We start from the raw sequence: 19,946 nt of genomic DNA, 5'->3' as shown, positions 1-19,946 counted from the left end.
TCACAGACACCTAGAAAGGATTTCATATATATTGGTGATGCTGTGTAGATCACCTTGATGTCCACCAATCTCTTATAAAGATTTTTATGTCCTATAACTGACAGAGTACTGAAAGTAACCTGACTGGACATGTATTATTATTTTGTGGAATCACCTTCAATCAGTTAGCTATCCGCTATGGTTTGGATGTAGTTTGTCCCCACCAAAACTCGTGTTGGAATTTGATCCCCAGTGTGGCAGTGTTGGGAGACAGGACCTAATGGGAGGTTTTTGGGTCATGAGGGCTCTGCCCTCGCTGATAGTAAGTTCTCTCTCTCTCTCTCTCTCTCTCTCTCTCTCACACACACACACACACACACACACACACACACACACACACACACACACACTTCTTTTCTTTATAAATTACCCAGTTTCATGTACTCTGGGATAGCAACACAAAATAAACTGAGACACTATCCTAGAAAATTCGCACAAGTTTTCTGTTTTTGCTGTCGCCGATGTATTTAAGGAGGATAAGATTGATAAATGAGAACGGTCATTTCATTTCTTAAAAATTTTCCAACTATAGGTGTAAGATTACTTTTGAAATCAATATGCAACTTATGCAAGAAAAGCAAAAAAGCCTGATTACATTCTCTTTAAAACATCAGTAGCAGGTTCTCAAGAGTTTCTTACAAAATGGAGAATGAGGGCCGACTCGTGGCTCACTCGGGAGAGTGTGGAGAGTGTGGTGCTGATGACACCAAGTCAAGGGTTCGGATCCCTATACAGGGATGGCCCATGGCTCACTTGGGAGAGTGCGGTGCTGATGACACCAAGGCCACGGGTTCAGATCCTATATAGGGATGGCCGGTTAGTTCACTTGGGAGAGCGTGGTGCTGACAACACCAAGTCAGGGGTTAAGATCCCCTTACTGGTCATCTTTTAAAAAAAATGGAGAATGACATTCTAAAAAACAGTGACTTTGATCTAGATATACTGGGGTATAGATGTTATATTCAGGGTGGTCTGGAATGGCCAAATATTTCAGTAAACTTCTACTTCTGCTATGGATTAAAATTTTTTAAATTTCATGCAATATTCAGGATAAAAGCCAGAAGGCTTTTAATTGCCCAAGGTAAAGAATGTTTACTATTTGTAAGAGAAGTCAACTGACATAGAGTAGTGCAATAGAAAATGTGAGGGCTTTTTTTTTTAGAGCCGTCCCATGGCTCACTTGGGAGAGTGTGGTGCTGACAGCAGAGTCAAGGGTTAAGATCCCCTTATCGGTCATCTAAAAAAAAAAAAAAGAAAGAAAATTTCAGGGCTTTTTCCAATGAATATTTCTATTCTTAGTGAGAGTTGGAGAAAAAAAAGGACAAATAGTTAAAAGTTCTCCTTTAAACATGAATCCTTTGAAAAAGAATTTGAGATTTTAACACTGTTTCCAGAGCCACAAAGAGCTCTGGGTGGTGAAGTAGGTGTTTATGCATTGCTGGTGGATGAGTTTATAATGGAGACAGGAAAATGGAAAGACTCAAATGAAAACACTTAAATTGCCCCCAAATCAGTATCTGATTATAAAATGATTATTCCAGATAATTAAAAATAATTGTTCTGAAAACTTGTTGCACCAAAGCTGTAAGAAAATTTAAAATCATACTTCGAATAGATCTTTCCTAATCAGTAGAAAATGTTACACCCCTTTTGAGAGAAACTTAGTTCTTCACGAAGACCAGAATAGAACTTGTGATGTGTCAGTAAGACATAAAAATAAAAGTATTACCTTAGCAGTTATTTTTAACAAAATCATAGTAAATGTAGTGAGCAATAAATGCTCTAACCCATTTTTTACTCTTTTCTGGGAGTGTGACACATGATATTTTTTGGATTGTCAATTTTTACAATAAACTCATATCAACAAATTACTAAACTGAGTAATCATATAATTGGTTATTGTGGTTTTCTTCAAATTGTTATGCTACCTGTCTACCTTATGCCTGTCTCACCATTGTATTTTGTTGTTTTCTTTTGTTTTGTATTTTGGAAGCACATAACTTGTTTGGTTTTACAGCTTCATAGTAGGACAGAAATTTTGCCCCAGGATATATTTTACCTTGAGTCTCAACCATATCTAATTCAGATTATTTTTATTTTTTAAATGAGACTTTTAACTTTAGTATTTAGAGTCAATTCTGGAATCAGTTATGACTTTTGGAGTTGTTGGGATTAAATGAATATATTTTGCATGTGAGGAGGACATTAGTGTTGGGGGATGTTATGGCCTGAATATTTATCTCCCACCAAAATTCAAATGTTGAAATCCCAACCCCCACTGTGATGATATTAGGATGTAGAGCCTTTGGGAAGTAATCAGACCATGAGGATGGAGCCCTTAGGAATGGGACTGGTGCCTTTATAATAAGAGACATAGAAGCTTGCTCTGTCTCTCTGCTCTCCATTATGTGAAGATACAATGAGAAGGCTGACATATGCAAACCAGGATGTGGACTCTAACCAGACATCTAATCTGCTGGCACCTTGATCTTAGACTTCCCAGCCTCCAGACTGTGAGAAATAGATGTTTGTCATTTAAACCACTCAATCAATGCTAATTTATTATAGCAGCCCAGACTAAGATACTGCCCAATGGAAAATCAAGCACTGATGCAAAAATACACATAAAATATTTTATTAATTCGCTTCATGTTCCTTTTTTTTTTTTTTTTTTTTCCTTTTGGATATGACTCAAGTAATGTGTTTAGGGGATATCTTTTCACTTTAAGGACATGGTATAATTTGGTGTCTTAAGTAGGAAAGGAAAAAGGAACTTGGGAAAAAGAACCATCATGGTGTAATGAGAAGATACTGGCTGGTAGCCAGACAGACATGGTGTGGATCTCAGCTCTGCCATTTGGTAGTTTTGTGACTTTGGGAAACTTAACTTAGCTGAGCCTCAGTTCTCTCATCCTGGAGCACACACTGGTTATTCCAGCTGAAAGGGTAGTAAGGGAATAAACATGCTAGTCTATGTGAAGTGCCTAGTAGAATGACTGGAAGACCACTGCCAAGAAATCCTCAACAAATAATAATTATATTCTTTTGTCATAGTGCTTGTTTTATTAAATGTTTACTCAGTAGCCAAACATACCTTTTTAAACCAAACTAAATGACATGCAATCTATAATCCATATAAAATATATAATGTGTACTAAATGAAAATGGCTCATACACAATAGACCTTTACTTCTCACTCATGTTAAGTCAAAAATAGGTTTTGCTATTGATGCGCTGAGAGTCCTGGACTCCTTTTATCTTGTAAGCTTCACCATTTTTAATGCAAGGAAGTCATGCTTATCTATAAAAATCTAAAAGAATGAAAGAACATGGAAGATGGTACTTGGCAGGTTTCTATGGGCCCTATCTGGAAGGGCGCATCACTTCCAATCATGTTCCACTGGTTAGAACTCCATCGCATGGCACCTAACTTCAAGGCCACATCAGGAATGAAATAAAACCGTGTGCCCAGAAAGGAGAGGAGACATGTTTGAGAAATAGTCAACTAGTCTCTACCACATCAAGAAGTTAACAATATAAAGATTAATATGAGCAAAATGTAACAAATTATATTGTAAATAGATGAATCCATTTAAAAGCTATACTTACAATTTGATGATATGTTATATGTACAATTAGGCTAGCAGAAGAAGAGATGAATGCATTTTTTAAATAACTAAATCTGTGTATTTGAAAGAAATCTGTGTATTTGAGGTTTGTAGAAGGGGAAGTGCAGAAAAGGTAGGTAGATAGAGATGGGAAGATGATGCTGCATTATGGGGAATAGTCTGGAAATATCCTTGGAGTTGAAAGGGGCCAATAATATTATGTGAATAGAGGAGTCAGAGGGGAGGGAGATATGGGGAAGATTAAATAACCAGCTGTCATTAACTTTTATTTCAATTGGTCACTTGAAGCCATAATAATCACTTTGAAGCATGTGAGATTAACCTACAATTTCTCAACTGATGAAATTGCAAGTGTTTACTCTATACCCATGAGTAATTATACATACAAGGTATATCCATGCCAAAATTATGCACAAAGAATGAGTTTCACTGGGAAACTTCGTAGCCTTTACCCTTTACTCAATTATAGCTATTTGAACTATATATACAAAACAATTATAGAATTGTGGTTAACTACTTCTTTCAACCCCTCAAATATCCTGAAACAGTGATTTAAAGGAAAAAAATAAAGAAAGCAACAGAAATTTTACCTACACAAGATAAATAACTCAATTTGTTGTTTCTCTGTAAGGTAACATATCTGCAAATTGCAATAGACTGAATGTTTATGTTCTACCAAAATTCATATGTTGAAATCCTAACTCTCAAGGTAATAGTATTAGGAGGTCAGGCCTTTGGGAGGTGATTAGGTCATGAGGCCAGAGCCTGCATAAATAGGACTAGCACCCTTATTAGTACCCTTATAAAAGACACCCCAGAAAGATCCCTTGCCTCCTCTGCCATGTGAGGTAACAGTGAGAAGACAGTCATGTATGAGGAAGTGGACCCTCAGCAGACACCGAATCTGATGGTACCTTGATCTTGGACTTCCCAGACTCTAGAACTGTGAGAAACAAATTTATGTTGTTTAAAAGCCACCCAACATATGCTATTTTGTTATAGCAGCCCAAATAGACTAAGACACTTGTATATGCCAGGGATTCTGGCTTTTACTGATAAACTGAGTTACTGCAAAGTGAAATTCTCATTGTCAGGCTGGCTTTTATTTTCTTTCTTTCTTTATTTTTAAACTATAATTCCTGGAGAGAGAATCAAAATGGCAGAATAGACAGTCCCCAGCATCACTCTTTCCCACAATCAACCAATTTACAACTATTAAAAAGCAAAGACTGCCAAGCTGGGGCCTCTAGAGCTCAGGGGAAGAGGAGGAGAGACCTAAGGAGTTCGTGAAGGTGGGAGAAGCCACAATAAGAGAAGGAACGGACCACTGTTACCGTTTCTAGCCCTTGCCATGTCAAGGCTGGCCCTGGTGAGCACATGGAGCAAGAGCTGGCAAAAATTGCTGCTGTGCCCTTTGTATAAATTTGCTTGGAGAGTGCAGGCGAGAGGAGAGCCTTGGTGTCCCCCAGGCCAGCAAGACCACTGACAGGGTTCCAAAGGACCCACATAGGAGCAAGGAGCCACAGACAACTGAAAAAAAAAGCTACTCAGAGGCTGGTAAGTCATCATAAGGGACCTATGCATGGCCCACCCCATGGGAAGTGTTTGGAGTGTAGGGAGTGGGGGAGATTGGCCCACAGGGGGAACACTGGGGTACAGCTTGGACAGCTGATCTGCTCTCCAATCAGCACAGTCCCACTCATTGGAGACTGGTCAGGAATGTAGAACTGCAGGGGTACAGTTTGCTGAAAACACTCAGGCCCATACCAAAATTTCCGTTCAACCCAGATGTATCAGACCTCACAAGACCTGGAAGTGCTTAAAAGGTAAACAGTTAAAACCTGAGCTGCACAAAAAGCCTTCCCCAGAAAATCAGCAGCAAAATAGCAATTTAGCTCAACTACAGGGCTCAAGTGTGTGTCCCCACAGGAAGTTCCCGCATTTTAGACGTAAGCAAGGTCAACAAATTAGTTCCAGTGCAGAGTTTAAGTGGTGGGAACAGCAAATAACCCAACACAGAACTGAAAGAAAACTCAAAAATGCCACAGATTAGAGACTAAGTTCTGATATTAACCAGCAAAGGTCTAACAGCACCAAAGAACACCTCTAAAACCTAGAAAAACAGGAAGCCCCCTGGGCTCCCCAACCTGAGTGGGGTTGGGGGGAGGGGTGCCCTGCAAGCCTCAGCCATGCCCCCCACCCATCTCAACCAGGCCAGCAAAGGAGCCAGCCATGGGTCAGCCTTGCCCCACCCCCATCACCTTTGTCCCCCTTCCCCCTTCCTCCTTCCCCTCCCACTGCTCCACAACAACATCTTAGAATGTAAAAATAATAATAATAATTAATTAATTAATTAAAAAATTATAATTCCTGAAATAAAATTGCTTGTGCTTTTGTAATATGACCATTTGAGTTGTACTTATTTGGGTTGTATTTATTTGCTCACGTGAATGCCTTCTGTTCAAAGAAATATTTTAAAGTCATTAATGCTTAAGAGTTTAAACTGTGGAGTCTGACAGACTTGGGTCTGAACTTCAGTGAAGCCACTTACTAGGTGCTATGGTCTGAATATTTGTGTACCCACAAAATTTATATGATGAAACCTAATCACTAATGTGATGATCTTGGGAGGTGAGGCCTTTGGGAGATGATTAGATCATGAGGACAGAGCTCTCATGAATGAGATTAGGGTCCTTATAAAGGAGGCCTCAGACAGCTGCCTTGTCCTTTTCACCGTGTGAGGACACAGTGAGAAGAACCAGAAAGCAGGCCCTCATCAGTCTGCCAGTGCCTTGATCTTGAACTTCTCAGCCTCCAGAACTGTGAGTCATAAATTTCTGCTCTTTATAAGCTACCCAGTTTATGGTATTTTATTATAGCAGCCCAAATCGTTTAAGACACAAGGTTTGTAACTTTGGGCAAATTGCTTAATACTTCTAAGCCATAATTTGCTTATTCATAAAGTGGGGATAATGAAACTCATCTCTAAGGTTTATGATGAAAATTAAATGAAAAGTGATATGTGTGTAAACCCCTTAGTAAAGTGTCAAGTCACCAAGAAAGAAGAGGATGTATTAGAATTATAAATTTCATGTGAATTATACAGAAAATGAATATTAATTTTATATAATATGTAGAGTTTACATGTAGTATAAGTTTCAGCTACTACTGTTTTATAAAGTTTATAATATTAGAGGTTTACATATTCCAGGACCATTAGATAGAAAGCCCTTCAGCTTTCTTTCTTTGGTTTATTTATACATATTTGTGGATACAGTGTTTTGCTTCACTGCATGCATATGCTATACACGGATTCACTTAGGGTAGACAGCATAGCTTTCTTTCTTCCTCTTTTCCTTCTTTTCTTCCTTTTTTTTTTTTTCCTCCTAGAAATTATTGTTTTAAACAGTCCTGGGAAGAAGTCAAAGACAAAACAGGTAAAAACAGGGGTGCCGTGGTTGGTGGGGAGACATGGTGTCCAGAATTCCAGCCACTGAATCACCCCTCTTTCTCCTCATCCTCTAACAGTCTGTGAAAGGGCACCAAAGAAATCCCAATGGCTCTCCAGAAGAATTGGAAAAAGAGTTTCCCATTCTCTGCTTGTCAGTAGAAGAAAGTGGGTTCCAAAGCCTGAATTTTCTAGTCATTAAGATGGCTGGTGGGACAACCAGGATGACCTCTGAGTGTAATGGTCTTTGTGCTATGCCAAACTGCCCTACTTAGAATACCTGAGGGGATGGGAGGCATCTGAAGTGTTGAGATATCCTTCCAAAAATGACCCCTAGAAGTTGTGTATCTGGACAAGGGAAACTTCACAGCCTGCACCTCAACATCATCAAGCATTACTAGAAAACTTTGCGTCCATAAGACTGTTTTGCATGAAGCCCCAGATAGTCCTATAGTAAGCACAGAAGTAGGACGGGGTCTCCAAAAAGAAGGTTCTGAAGGGGAGTTAAAGAACTCACAGTTTGGTACTTTTCGAGGGACCACTGTAATAGCTCTCATTAATTTGTAGGTTGAGAGAAGGAACTCAGTTCAGTCTAGACTTTTTGGCAATCCCAGCACTGGTTACGACCTACTAAAAAAAAATGTGTCCATCATAAAAACCTAAAAACTACCAAATTTTTAATTCAGGTTACTTTTTATAATGAAAGGAACAAAGAAATGAGGAGAGACTAAAATTATGTGTCTTTTCAGACTAGAGCGGCAAAGGCTGAGAGACGACATGGTTGAAGCTCATGAAAGCACGAAGGATATAGACAGAGTGAACACAGACTGTTCACTAAATCCAAACATGAGAGAAATAGGTGGAACCTTCTAAAGCTTGAACCAGGTTAATTTAAGACTGATAAAGGGAAAACCAGTACACCTTCTCTCCTGGTTGAAGTTTGACTAAGATATTTTGCAAAGGTGCCCAAGTTTTTTGGCGTAGTGATAGGTTCTCATTTTTAAAAAATTTTTGATATAGAAGTCTCTGTTTTATACTCACAGAACAAACAGAATTGTAATTTGGATTTCCCAATAGCCTAGATGACTTACTGTACTCAAACAAGTAAAACGATTTCTTTGGGATTTTGTGGGCACACAAGTCCCAGCTGCTGTTCTCTACACAGTGCCTAGTCATTCGGAGAGAGATTGCATCCTAAGTGAAATGCTTCCAATACCTGTTGACTTACAAAGCTAATCTTTTTTTAATTCTTACTCAGTCCTTCAAAAGAAGAAAGTCTCAGTTTGGTGTTACTACATCTTTAGCACTCAGCACTTGCTAATATCTCTTTTAACAAATTGTAGGAGTTCCGTACACAATGCAACCTATGATAAAACTAGGAGGTTTGATAAAGCTCAGTAGGAAAAGAGGAAGCAGTTGAACCCGTCTCAGAGAACACTACAGAGATATGCAGCAGTAGATCTAGAATCCACAAATCCAAGGTGTTTCCTATGTTAGTTTACTCAAAGGGTAGTGTGCAAGTGGAACTTTATATCATGGAAACCTAAAATATAGACTTTAAGAAAAGTTAATCTAAACTCACAGATGACAGAAAAATATCAAGAAGTCTTGGGGTATATCTCTAATCTTTTGCCTTTCACATGACATGCGCCTCTGTGCCCCTGGAAGAGAACAGAATATTGGATGGACCATGGCTCAGACCCACTAGACTAATTCTTGTGCTTTTAAGTAAAATCCTCTATTTCTTTGAAAAGATCTCTTTTAAATTGCAGATGAAGCTGGTCTAGGGAAAGGTGTCCCTAAAGAGAAAGTAGCGTAAGTGCCCATGTTAGTGCTATCTTACTGCGTGCACAGGATAAATCTAATGCAGATTGAACTAATCTAAAGTTCAACATCTGTTTCATTCAAAGTGGAACATTTGAAATTCAATGCTTAGAAGGACTTTCAAGCTTGGCTTTTATTTCAAACAACTAATTGCAGTAGTCAGTTTCCAATTTTTGAGTCCATAAAGCCCCTCAACTAGCCCTAATAAAAATCCCATAAAGTAGAATTACAACTTGATAAATGTATTATGGGTTTCATTCTATTTTTTAAAAGAACCATTGTATATAATTTTATCAATTTTTGAATTTAGTAATATTGAATAGCATAGTTAAGAGCCTGTACTTTGGTGCTGGACAGACTTGGGATAGAATTTCACATTTGTTACTGAATGATTTTAGGCAAGTTATTTAGCCTTTCTAAGTCCCAGATTCTTTTTTCTATAAAATGGGGATGCAAATAATACCTGTCATATACACAGCATTAATGAGCTAATACTTGTTGGGAAAATTAAACAAAATAATTTAAGTAAGCTCTTAGCACAATATCTAGCAAAGAGTGAGAGGTCAAAACATATTGACTAGAATTAATCATCATCATAGCAGCAGCTTTATTCAACACTTTTGATTTAATAGCTTGGTTTATAGAACACAAACATTCAGGTTAAATGCATGTTTAAAAAGTCTTGATGTTTTCAAACATGCAGGTGATTGGCACAATGAAAACAAAAAGAGAATTTTTATTTTTTTAATCTGGGAAATTTTGATATTTCTACACCCATCATGATGATAGTATGAAGCATGACCATCCTAGCCTTTATTTACTCATATTTTATATGACACTATCTTTAGCTAACTCTGTCCTGAGCTTGGTCCTGTTCCCCACTCCCCTAAGGTGGCAGAATGTTTAGAACTGGAGGATGAGAGCTCAGAGCTCATCTCTGGGACATCTTCCCCAACTCCACTGCCTTTTACAAGGAGAAAACTAAAGGTGAGAGTGGGTAAGCAGTTTGCACAAGTTCAAGTGAGTCAGAATTTAAACTCTGCTTCTTATGCACATTTCATTTCCTCATAATGGTCCTCAAAACGGTGGAGGCTCAGCCTTTCTACCTGCTACATTTCCTAGGCTTGATTAGCAGTTATTTCCTACTTGATTCCTAAAGTTTCAATAGAAGCTTTGACTTCTATGCAAACATTAGTTTGCAAGATTTTTAAATGTTTTACATATGCTTTGTAGAAGACTTTAAGAGACTGAAGCTACCGTTGTGTCATTTATACAAAGGAAATGGACTTGACAAATACTGTTCTGGCAAGTCATTGCTGAATATAATCTTAGTTAAGGAGAAGTTTTCATTAAGCATCTCCTTTTAAATAAATGACAGCTAAAACTTTTTCTGTATATATGTAACATTGCATACATGTAAAATACCCATACATAATACATATATTTCATTTACAACATGGGGAAAGTGATAATGCATAGTAGGTTTTCAGTTATTATTCAAATAATTTATTTGCTAATTCTTGCATATGTCTTTGTCAATGTTGACCAGAGCCAAGAACAGTGCCTGGCACACAGGCATTCAGAAGATATTCGATGTCATACTGAATGGGTATTATCTGTCCTACAGATAATGTACTATTGCCAATTTATATGCTCGGGACAGCATTTATCATGTTACCAAATTCAGATCAGCACCAACTTTGGTTCTTGAAAATATCGTCAGGAACTTAAAAAAAAGTGCAACTCAGTTATTCCAGCTACTCTAATAGTTTATTTAAAAAATATATGTTTGAAAATTGTGATTAATTATCCTATTCTGATATTGTAAGTAAGCTTCTCTTTGAGAATATATGTTTAAGTTACCTTGCTTATAACTATCATGCAGTGCAAAGTAAAAACTTCAGTGGCTCCACAGAAACTCTTCAAAATGGTTAAAATAGAATTTCTGAGCAGATAGAATTAATAGGGGTCCTGAACGAAGTCAGTTTAAATGTATGAAATTTCGTGTGGGATATTGAAATAATTGTGGCCCATTTAAGAAAAGAAAATGATCTTGAAGAAAAATGCTACAAATAATGAAGGAACAGGAACATATTTTGGTTTTATAGAATCAGTTAATTTTTGGTAAAGCAGTGTTCCTAAGATTATATCCAGAAGACGTTATATATATATACACAAAGATTTTCTTTCTAACTGAAGAATTGTTGAGATGTTACCAAAGACCACACCATTTTTCTGAAAACCTTAACCAATATTTAGTTTAAAAAAAAATGATTTTCAGATGATGTATTAAAACTGGAAAAAAAACAAAAATATAGCTAAATCCTAAAATTGTGTGGAAAAAGTCCTTTTGTGTCATTCTGTGTATGATGCGGGCATCAGGCAAGCAGCTGATGGCTTGATCTGTCAGGGGCTAACCTGAAAACTGCTGACTTCCTGGATATGAGCCAAAGGTTGCCCTTGGGGTTAAGATAAGCCAGTTAATCTCCTGACTGAAACAACCAGTCTAGACATTGAATTGTTCTGGCACAGTACTTGTCAGGGATGTTGTGGATTGACTACATTCTAATTTTGCCCACTGCATAGCCCTGGAATTGCAAGAATGTTTTGAACAAGAGTATGGCATCATTGCTATGACTTGACTAATTCAGCTGCCAAGAGAATGTTGTATTAGGTGTGGTGTTGGATTTGCATGATTTTTTTTTTTTTTTAGATCAATTCCCAGTCACCAATAGAGAAGAAATAGCTGCATAATAGGCCTAGCCTGTTTTATTCATGCGTAAGGATGTAATAAGGAGTCCGTAAGCTGGTATTAGACTGTGCTTCTGATCCTCTGAGAGGTTCTTCTGGCTGTGAGGATCCTTAAAAGTCGTTGAGAGAGTCATTTGAGACTGCTGTGTGCTGATGACTCTGAGCTGGAAGACACATACAAAATGGAAAGACTTTCTGAAGCACCAGCACAAAATAAAGGCAGTCATCGGACATCAAGCAGAAATTTGACACAAAATTCTATCATTTCCTGAGATTTTGATATAGGAAATGCTAAAGCAGATTAAGCAGCAAAGCGGGTGTTGCACAGGCCTGGAAGTCGTCAGAGCAACCGTCCTCAGCCTCAGGAGAAGTGAAGACTCTAACCCACATTGGAATGTACCGCACTGATTTGACCTTATTCAATGTTGAGCCTTTACTTCATTCAAGACATTTTAGGCTAGAAAGATAAACAAAATCATTTATTTTAATGAGTTTAATTTATTTATTTTAATTTATTTTAATGACAATATTCCACTAAAGATGGACATGTGAAATTAGAAAAGAATATCACTAAAATAAACATGAACAGTCACCATTACTTAGAGATTGAAACTGCAGCTGAAATGAGTGAAGGATTCTGGACCTGTTTAGAAATTTGTCTTCCTTTATTTTCTTGTCTTACTCTAATATTCTTTCTTTTATGTTTATCTAAACCTGTGGCTACTATTTATATTCTATGGACACCAGGGTTTTTCACTCTAACCCAACTCTTGTCCATGCTTCTCTAGCCAAATACATACTGAATATTTTTGCAAAAGCATCCTACAGGAACTTTGAACGGAATCCATTGTTTTGTCCTCAAAACATGCTCTTCAGATGTGACCCATTTGGGTTGGCTACACCATGTTCCACCCAGCACCAACCCGAGTTCCTAAAGTCTTCTGAGATTCCTTCATCTCCTTCAATTTCACATGTAACTTACCCCTAAGTTTAGTCAGTTCTACCCACACTCTTGACTCCTTCTCTGTTACAGAATGGGTTCCCTAGGACGCAGATTCAGTTTTGAATTAATAACTATAGAAAGGAGGAGATAGAAGCAGGATTGGTGGAGGGGAAAGTTGAGCTGTGATATAGGCCCCAGAGCCTCAGCCAACCCGTGAGGATCCTGGGAAATAAAATGGCTTCTGAGTTGTCCCACATTGAACGGAAATGTCAGGATCTTCAGAAGGGGTTCTGGGCCATGCTTCTCTGTGTCTGCTACACAATTCTTTCTGTTTCCTTTGCAACCACCTGTTTTTAGATTTTTTGGAATTTTTTTGTTTGAACTTTTCTAGAAATTTTCTAATTAGTTCCCTTCTCTTCTTTTGTATAGCTCCCTTCAATCTCAAACAAATTCATGTCACCCCACTCTTTAAAATTCCCCAGTAACTCCCCATCATCTGCAGGATAAAGTCCTGATTTCATTGCTTGACTTAAACAGAACTTTGAGATCAGAACTGTCTACCTTTTCAGACTTGTTCCTTACAACTGCTCCCAGACCAATCCTAGATGCCAGCAATATGGAACTGCCTGTGTTCCCTAAATGTGTCACCTTCTTCTTTATGTCCCTACTCTTCAATTCCATTTACCTGGAATTCCTTCTCTTACCTTATCTGTTGGCTGAATTCATTCCAATCATTCCTTGACACTCAACTCAAGTTCATTTCCTTAAAATGCCTCCCACCCACATTTCTAGACAAAATCAAGACTTATATTTCTGTGGGCTCTCATCATTAGCTGTAATTTTTTGTTTTTTCATTTGTCTCATTCTGTAGGATGTGAAAACTCGAAGGGCCAGTCAGATGGGTTTGTGCATATATACTACAGATATATAAACTCATTTTGTATGCCCGATTCTTAGCACAATTCCTGGCTCTAAACTGGATGTTTAAGAATGAGAAATAAGAAAGAAGGAAGGAAAAAAGAAAAAAAAAAGTAAAGTCTTTTTTATACGATACTATAAACTGTGTTCCAATCAACACGTATGATTACTTCATGAGCTCTGTAATTATTTGTCAACATAGAAAAATTAAGATTTTATGAAATTTATTCTTGATATACTTTAGCTCTGCAAGAGTTTTGCATCTCTATAAAAATGTCACGTTCATAATTATCGAACACAATTGTTTGATTAATGATAAAATGGACCTGCCTGATAAATCCTAGAATTGAGAACCCAAACAGACCCTTAGGGTAAGCTCTCTAGAAGTGCTGGCAGTAGATATTTGGAGGCACTTGCGACAGTTGAGAAGTAAGCATGAGAAATGAAGTGGGTGTGTCAGCAGGTGAGTGGAGTCGGGTGTTGGGGGAGGAAGAGGGCAAGGGCTAGTTTTTACAGATAGCAACAATGAAGAAGTGATTCAGGCAGATGGAATGAAGGCTTCTTCCAGGATATCCAGCCATGAGTAGCACACACCCCATCACAGCAACTAGCATTCAGAGACAGTTGACAACCATTGGAAGTGACAGTATGAGACGCAAGACAAAGTTCTAGCTTTGTAGGTGTCAGAGCTGAAGCAGAGAACCAAGCAGAAAATTAGGACAGGGCTGCATGGCAGAGGGTAGGTCACTGTGGACAAAACCAGCACTCCTTATGGAGAGTAGCAGCAAGAGCAGGATAGAGCTGACAGGAGGGTCAGCTTGTTGCTGAGTGAATGTGGCCTCTTGTCTCTTCAGCTATAGGATTGGGAGCCATTGGGGAAGACTTGAAGCTATAGCTTGTGAGAATGACCTTCAATGCTAGAGAGATAATGGACAATAAATTGAACTTCATTCTAGTCAGGATCCTGGATACCTAGAGTGAATTACCAAGAAATACCCTAAGGTCTATTTAGGTAATTTATTTTGTGGCTACCTTAAAAACAAGTTCCTCAAGTAGCCACATCTTTACTGTGCTTTGACCTGTACACTCCCTATAATTCAGAAGGGTGAAGAAACAGTAGAGGAGAGAATATATTTAAAAATATACATTTAATCTGTTCCTCAAAGCCAAAGCCTAAGGGGAGAAGAGCACTGTACAGAAAGTAGGAGGAGGGCCCAGGATGACTTCTAAAGGAGAAAGAAAAGCAAAAACATGGCAATGTGGTGACATTGTTTTATGTTCAGATCTAGGTCATAACCAGATAATAGCATTTCTAATGATGTAGAGCTCAGGGTGGGCTGAGAGCAGGAAGGGAAGAACAAATCTCCCTCAATGTGCACCACGTCCATTTGGGACGATGGGTGGTGTAGGTGTGCAGCTTGGCAGGTACAATGTGTGTGTGTGGAAAAAGAGAAGAGCAAGAACAGATCTCTATGCCATCTTTGGCATTCATAGAGGAGGCTGTTTATTTTGTCTTCTAAGATGCAAATTATTCTTATTTCTACCTAAGTGGCTTTGTCATGTGTCATCTTGGCTAGGTTGAACATCTTTCCCTACAACTTCCTTTTGGGTATGTTTCTGGTTAGGGTGGACTTCAAAGGAAATCTTCTCATGAGAGTTGGAGGCAGAAGGGAGGCAAAAAGTCATTTTGTGGTGCACACATACCGTCTTCCAGGGATTTGGTCAAATACTGGTCTAGGTGATTCTATGAAGGGGGTTTCCAGATGTAATTAAGGTCCCAAATCAATTGGTTTTGAGTTAATCAAAAAAAGGATAACCTGGGTGGTCCTGATCAGGTGGAAGCTCTTTAAGAGGGAGTAGGCCAGTCCCAGGAGCCAAGACTCTGGGTAGCAAAGGGCAAGTGAGACAGTAAAACAGTTCTATACTCACCTCATTGGAATGAAGCAGCAGCTGGGCCTACAAATTCTCTCCCCTTCCCCTGAACTTCCAGCAGTTTCTCTGGCTCCTGAGTCAGGTGTGTGTGTTCAGCTCCATGATGAAGTTGCTCCAGATTCTACAGAATACCCTTGTTAGCAAGGTCAAGGCAACAATAATAGGCATATGTCTGTCTATCCATGTGGGATTTAAGCACATTGAATTGGGTTCCAGCCTTTTAAAGACCATCCCTACTGCCTGCCTGTGCACTTTAGGCTCCAGCATTTGACATGGAGACAGGCTTGCAAAGACTGCTTAGCCAGGAATTCCCTGTAATAAATCCATATACACACACAAAGACAAATACACAGATATGTGTGTATATACATATATGTATAAATGTGTATGTCTGTATATTTATTTATTATGATACATATAAAGGTATTTCAATGAGCTCATGGAAGGATTCATATTCTTTTAATTCTATTTTTCCATGAACTTTTGAAGCACATTTGTATTTTTAAATGTATTTTATATTTTCGTATATACTAGTTCTACTTCTCTGGTTGAATCTTGACTGATGCCATACATTATTTTTACCATATTTTTGTGTATCACTTTTGAGTATGCTAAGCACCTCTGTGTATTTTATTATATTATGTCATAGATTAAAAAAAAAAAAAACAGGGCCCAGACATACTAAGTGACCTAACCAAGGCCACACAGCCAGTAGGTGACCTAATCAACACTTGAATTAAAGTTTACTCTCCTCAACCTGACAACATTGCTTATAATACTGTGCTTGTAGTGTTGTGGAGAAAAATGTTTATGATAGTACAATAAAACTTCTTGGGGGGGTACAGGAAAAAACATATGGCAATTTGGGTTGAAATAATAACTTCTCTTTTATATTCCTAAAGTATTATATAGAATTCTACTTTAGGGGGATTGAAGTTTTTGATTAATTCTAATATTTGTAAAGAAATTTTAAAAACCCAGAGAATTTAGCAAAGAGTTTACTATTTTACATTATTATACTTCCTGGGATGGGAGTAGAGTGGGTAGGGAAGACTGAGTGGGGAGAGATCTTGAAGTAACAGAGATGCAAAGTCAAAGAATAAAATACATCTATGCAATAGGCATCCTATATCCTCTGATGTATCGTTTAGATGTAACAGTTCTGGTTTAAATTAATCAGCAGTGGACATTATGTCCCAGCCTTACCACTTTCTAGAAATATTTAGTATCTTGATCAAAGAAAGCCACTATTGAAAAGGTTTAGATTTATATATCTATATTTATATCATCTCTATCTCTATCCTATATCATCTATCTATCTGTAATTTTCCCCCTCTGAACAATAGGTATAGAATTCTGGGATAAGGGGATAATTTTGGAAATAACTAATTTTTAAATTGAAGGAAAAAAGTTTGAAAAAGATGTGTTTGGCATCAAGCATCAATACCTAACTGTTCATTGTTTTTCTTTTGGCCTTGAATACAAAGCCCACCTCTTTTGCTGGGGAATTGCAATCCCACTCCAATCAGTCTTAGCAAAGACCACTGATTACAAAACAATTTCCCAGCCCATGGTGGGTGGTGTGGTGTGGGCACATCTGACTTAAGCAGGGCCGAGGAAGGTCCTTCCCTGGGATATCCTATACCCACATCAGAGGGCTGTGCCTTCCCATACGGTGAAGCTATGGGAGAAGAGTTGACAGTGGTTCCCAGCCTTGTCTTCCAGAATGTGGGAAAAGACCATCTGCTGTAGGAGCAAATAAAACAAAATTGTAGAGAGATGTAGGGAAAAGGACCAGCGAAGAAGAGAGCCTGGTAGTTCCGGTGGGTGGCACCAGCTGTCTCTGAGGCCCGGCCCCTCCTGAGGGTAGGTAACTGTTGGATCACTAATAACTGCATTTCAAAGAGCAACCGAAGAGCCCTGGGGAATAGAATGGCTAGAGTGCTCTATTTTTAGAGACTTGCATTCCAAAATGGGAAGTTGAGTCAGGGTTATGTCTGGTCGGGGGGCCAGGCAGAAGCTGAGGAGGAGCATAGTTTGAGCTTGTACCCCTGTGGCCTGCAGACACTCACGTGGAATGGAGCCAAACTGGTGGTTAATCCTTACACAAAATTCATGAGATCACAAGAACAGGAAGTGAAAACAGATGTGTACTTATAAAGTTTCAACATGCCTTTTCTTGAAAAGGAAAGGCAAAAATTAGGGAATAGTTATGAAAGGAGAAATTATTCTGAGAATTTTTAAATGCCCCCCCGTTATTTTGTATTTGTGGGACTTGGGTATAATTTGAATCAGTAAACTCTCAGAGGACATCTGAAGCATCTGGAAAAGGATGGTTAATTCGCAGCAGATACTAGCTTTTGTGCAAAGGCAGAAAGATGTACTGTAACATATGAGGCAGATCACTTTAGAGTAATTGAACCACGGCTTTTACATGCTTTCGATCTTGAGCTTTTCTCTATCTGAAGCCTGTAAAAGTCTTTTTCCATTTACATAACAGGGCAAGAGATTATTACAACTAAAATTAGATCCACGAATTGCTATGCATAGTGCTTTGTAGCATAATCAAATTATGATAAAATAGCCTTTATTTCTTTATAGTATATAACATAGTTAGGTTCTTTAGCAATTTATTTAGAAGAAAAGGGGTGGCAGTACTATATATTATATTAAAGCATTGCTGATTTTTGGCCCAATTGACAACCTTGCTCAATTGTTTTTTAAAGATACTTATTTGAAGAATGGGGGAGGAGCCTGATAAAGTCTAATTTGTTTTCCTTTCTTACCACCGTCCGCCCCCAGGCCTTTTTAAAAAATATGGGCCACTGCTCATGAGTTCTTCCTGCGCATCCTTATCACTTACTGTGATGACACCATCCTGAGAAAGTGGTTCCTGTTCATTTGATGTGACCAGATAAAACCCAAAGCTTTATGCTTTCCTAGCCCTTGGACCATCCTTAGCTACTTTCTCCCAGATTCTGAACAGGGCAAGCCACAAAAACCTTGTCATCAGTTAAATTATTCTTGTAAAGATGTAAATATGGGAGAGGAGGGAACACAAACCAAGAGAGTAAAGAAAAGAAAGGTGGCAGTAGGAGAAGAGAGGACAAGGGAAATTAAGACTGAGTAATGGGGGGAGGGGGACCAACAGAAAGAAGAAAACAGGAAAAAATACTATAAGGATATGGCTATGAGAGAAAAGGAGGATAGAGAAAGGGAAAATACAAACCTAAGGGAGGCTTTGCATGGTGTAAGAGCAGATTTGCATACTGTTTCGAAGCCCTGAAAATTTCCTGATGGCTCTATGGAGCAGAACCCCTTACCCCCACCCCATTCTGTATTACCATTAAAGCTAAAGGTAGCTGTAGCTGCCGAGGTGGCATTTCTTCTAATTTAATTTTCAGTTACTGAACTCAGTTACTGCCTCTTTAGAGCCTGAGGGAGGATGAGCCTTTGTAAAAGCCGTGACCATTAACTTTCACTTTTCTTTTCAACCTCATTAGATTTCCCAAGGTTTAGTTCTAGACCTAAAACACTGCACTGAGGCGAAACCATGTAAAATAATGTAGTTTATGGTGAAAAGGAACCCCTGCAAAAATGCCATACAAACTTCAACTTCAGTTGTATCCAGTGATGTCACCAATTGAAATCCTAGTGCAGACGATGCAAGTAATAGGGTATTAAATTTACCACAGGCTTCGTGGAAGCCACAGTCTGTGACTTCCTTCATGGCTCCTGGGGTGCAATGATGAACCAGAAAAACTTCTTGTCTGCTGGCACTTTATGTTCGTGGGTAGCACACTCACGCAGACAAAAGTCTCATAGAAGCAGCATTTGAAAGAAGGCTGCTTCCCTGGTTTCGTCCGCACTGCGCATCAATATTGCGATAATTGATATGGGCAATCCCTTTCCTGTGTGGGGAGATGCTTTAACTCAGAACACTACAAACATGGCATTTTTTTGCTTTCTTAAGCGTGACTAACGGCTAGAATGAGAACTATGGATGCTTGACTCTGAACGATGATGTACCGTGATCTCTAAAGCTTACATAATGCCTCCTGTAATCAGCTTCTGCTTCGTGTCTTCCAGGAAAGCATCTCCATGCTGGTCTAATAAGTGAATGCCGGCTTGGTGACCTCATCCCGAATGGTCAGGCATGACCAGGGAGGTTCTATTGCCTCAAACTCACTTTGCCACACATCGAGTCTCTGTGCCTCTGGTTTTTGTGACAAGCTATTTTCTCTTCTCTGGTGTTGCATTCTGTCCTTTTATGGGACATAGAAAGACATTTCAAAGCCATCTAAGTGGAACAAGTCCCTCCAGTGAGAAGTGAAAATCTAATTGGATCCACCGTCTCCTCAGCGCCTTGACACTGCCTAGGTAACACCATTATACTTCCTCCAAGCCACGGTAAGGTGGGTGCACTGTGTGATCACTTCTTGCCCAACATCATGTCCATTTT

The sequence above is a fragment of the Cynocephalus volans genome, chromosome 2, assembly GCF_027409185.1.
Source record: "Cynocephalus volans isolate mCynVol1 chromosome 2, mCynVol1.pri, whole genome shotgun sequence".
NCBI lineage: Eukaryota > Metazoa > Chordata > Mammalia > Dermoptera > Cynocephalidae > Cynocephalus > Cynocephalus volans.
This window is presented reverse-complemented; position numbering follows the sequence as displayed.